Source organism: Amblyomma mixtum, chromosome 5, assembly GCF_055824585.1.
Source record: "Amblyomma mixtum isolate Tamu chromosome 5, ASM5582458v1, whole genome shotgun sequence".
Taxonomy (NCBI): Eukaryota; Metazoa; Arthropoda; class Arachnida; order Ixodida; family Ixodidae; genus Amblyomma; species Amblyomma mixtum.
In genome coordinates this window covers 92,384,850-92,388,545 of record NC_143016.1, presented here as the reverse complement: position 1 = coordinate 92,388,545, position 3,696 = coordinate 92,384,850, and positions in this window count along the sequence as shown.

Here is a 3,696-nt window from a genome sequence, read left to right as displayed (position 1 = left end):
GCCTAAGGAGCACAGCGAGTGTCATACGACACACTATGCGGCGGCGCGCTCCTCTTCTATCCTCTCTTTTCTCCCCCTCCCCCCTACCACTATCGGCACGCTGGCAATGGGCGTGGTGGTCTGCCACCAGTATATAGGCTCGTGCCCTCCCCCTTTCCCTCTTCAAACCACTCACTCACTCACTCACTCGATCCGTCGGCGGAGCGCGGCGGGTAGTCACTGTGGATCTTTCTCACTGCGAACCAAGATAGTTTGCCATGCCGTCTACTGCCAAACAGAAGGAGAAGGCAGCTCGCCAGTGTGAAGCCAGGAAGAAACAACGAGCTTTCGCAACCTACCGGGCTTAAAAAAATGGCTGAGGCTTAACTTGGTTAAGCCTAGAGAATGCGAAGCATCATCGTGTCGCGTAATTTGGAGGCGCACAACCACAGCGACGGCGCGAGGTGGGCCCCCGTTTCTCCACTGTCCTGACGTCATCGTGTCACGTGGTGTGACGTCATGTACCACGTGATTTGGAGGCGCACAACCACAGTGACGGCGCGAGGTGGGCCCCCGTTTCTCCACTGTCGTGACGTCACCGTGTCACGTGGTGTGACGTCATGTATCACGTGATTTGGAGGCGCACAACCACAGCGACGGCACGAGGTGGGCCCCCGTTTCTCTACTGTCGTGGCGACATCGTGTCACGTGGTATGACGTCATGTATCACGTGATTTGGAGGCGCATGACCACGGTGAAGGGCTGAAGTGGTAGCTAAAGTAGTATGCTTCGCATAAAAACTAAGCCTCTGCCCATAGTTTTTTCAGCCAGCGTCCGCTTCGGCGGATGCGGTTGTTGCTGCGACGCGCGTCTTTTCTTTCCTTTTTCTCTTTCCTCTTATCTTTCAACTCTCCTCTATCTGCACGTGGCAGCGGTGGTGGCTCGGCTGGAGCCAGTTGGCAGGCCCGTGCACTTTCCTTTTCATTCTTCTCTGTCGCAACAACAACAACATGGTCGCTCAGTCTCGCCATAGACGAAGCTCGCGCCGGTGCGAGCGAGTGAACTCCTCGTCGCAGGCGCTAGGCTAACCATGCTTAACATAGCTTCCGCTAGCATAACTAGGTTCACGCCACGCTTAAGCCAGTCTATATATTTTCAACTTCTTTTGAGAGAAAGGTTTTGTTTTGTAATTTCATGTCGAAACAGTTATTAATATATAGAACAAGATTCGCCGTTTAACTCTTTCGAGTGTTCTGTCGGGCCTAACATCAAGAATATGATGAGTATATGTACGCTTTGAGTCGGCACCGCTTTCAGGAGGCTATTTGCCTAGCATGTGAATGTAGCAGAAGCTGAAGTCTGGACTTAAGATAACCATTATTTGCCTCCATCACGATAACGTGTACCTTTCAAGTGTGGCCTGTAATGAAGCCGTGCATTGCCTTGTGAGAAGCTTTATATCACAGATACACTTTTGTCTGGTGTGCCAGTCGGTTTATTACACTCTCACAGAAAAGCAGGACCTGGCGCTGGTAGGAAAACGGCGCTCAGAAACGTGTAAAGGTAGACGAAGCGATTTACGTATAACTGAAAGGGCCACTGGGGAAACAAAACTACTTTTGGGACGAACGAGTGCTATGAATGTTTCCTGAAAGGAACTGCTGTGTAGAACTTATGCAATTTGCTTGTAGCTGTGAGTGGCGTTAATCAACGGTCACAGAGTATTAACGGGAATGTGTCTATGAGCACGCTCTTTTTTTAATCACTGAGTAGATCCGTTCTAAACTGTGGTTACATGGACTCTGCTTCAAACATGCTAGCATTGCACTTTTTAATGACTAAGATCGATATCTGGCTTGATTCTGCCATTTTTATAACCTAATTAATCGTCTGCAATTTGCACTATATTTCATATTCCTCTTCTGGTCCTTAAGTTCACATAAAAATACATATGCATGCGCATCTCGGTCTTAACATTGCTGACATCCAGTTACTTAGGAGAGTGATCACTCTCCTAAGCGATATTCTCAGCTCCGCAAGCTTATCTGATGCGAGCGTGTTGACATGCCCCTTCTACTATATTTGGACAAAGACGAATATCAGCACAGGCTGTGCTGTGTTTTTTAAATGTACTCTTTTTGATTTCCGCGTTTCCGGCATCCAAGTCACATTTACAACGTGACCAACATGTCTGCTAGCTCTCAGTGATGTTGGATTAAGAACGCAGAGTAGCCATTGTTTGGGGCAGAGTAATGACTGAAGCGAAACATTTGAAGTTGCATTGTAAGGCTTCATTCTATTCTAGAAGTGGTGACACAACATACAGCACCGAATGAATTTTGACCGTACTGAGTGCTTAGATACCCTGATGGCTGTATGCGGTAACTTTCTTATGTTAACGTCGTTGATGTCACCGTTCTCTTTGACACTGCCGCATGTGTCACCTGCGGTCAAGTTGGAAATGCTGCCTTGGTGAGCTTGGGTCATAAGGCCTACAAATACCTGGAAGTATGTGTCATTTGTGATCACGTCAGCCGGGTGGGCTAGCGAGAGTTTGTTGTCCTCAAGGAGGAAGGTGCGTCTATCAGTGTTACTTCTCCGACCAGGCCGAAGATGGAAATGTATTCGGACCTTTTTAACGCGTTTTTTGTCTCCTCTGACGGCAATTATTTCTCAAGCTGTTCCGACTTCCGCTTGAGCAGGCATGTAGATCGTTAGATCAGGTTCACCAGCAGGTCGCCGTCGCTGTTGAGCTTGCGGAGCACACTGGAGGTTGAAACGAGTGCGATTTTTCATGCCCGTCACGTGTGAGCTGTGGCATAGAGACGTACCTTTGTTGGGCGTGCAGATCTTGCTTTTAGTTTTATTTTTGAAATTCGTTCGTTCGTTCGTTGGTTCGTTCGTTCGTTCGTTCGTTGGCTCACACGTTCGTTCGCTCGCTCGCTCGTTCGTTCGTTCGTTCGTTCGTTCGTTCGTTCGTTCGTTCGTTCGTTCGTTCGTTCGTTCGTTCGTTCGTTCGTTCGTTCGTTCGTTCGTTCGTTCGTTCGTTCGTTCGTTCGTTCGTTCGTTCGTTCGTTCGTTCGTTCGTTCGTTCGTTCGTTCGTTCGTTCGTTCGTTCGTTCGTTCGTTCGTTCGTTCGTTCGTTCGTTCGTTCGTTCGACGATACCTATAGGCCTAAGGCTGTTGTAGAAGTGGAGAACAAAATATGAGCCAAGCAAAAATGCCTTTACGATACAAAATATATAATACAGCATTTAGTCAAGACTATACACGTTGAATAATATTTGGCTTGACTCAACTGAACAAGACACGCGATCGCGCTACGGCTTGTAAGATAGTTTCTTTAACTAACCATTGACTCCCGACGCGTCATTCTCTGCTGAAGCTAACCAGTTCGCCGTTCAAAGCTATTCAAGAGGCACCGAAGGATGGTGAAAGGCAGCTTCGAGTCACGACAGTAATCGTCAGTTTCTCAGACATAATTCCTTATTGAAGGAGTCGTCGATACGTTCAATCGCCTTTCAGCAAATTATTCTGGCAGGTGCAACCAATAAATAACTCTGGCACGAACTCTTTTACAATGAACAATAATTATTCGAGCGCATACGACGGAACACTGCTCCCTTCGCAGGCAGTCAAAACAGCTAGGTTTGCTGTGCCTTCCACAGGTCATGCATAAGAACTAGTACTGCGCAGCAGACACGCATCCGACTGCAA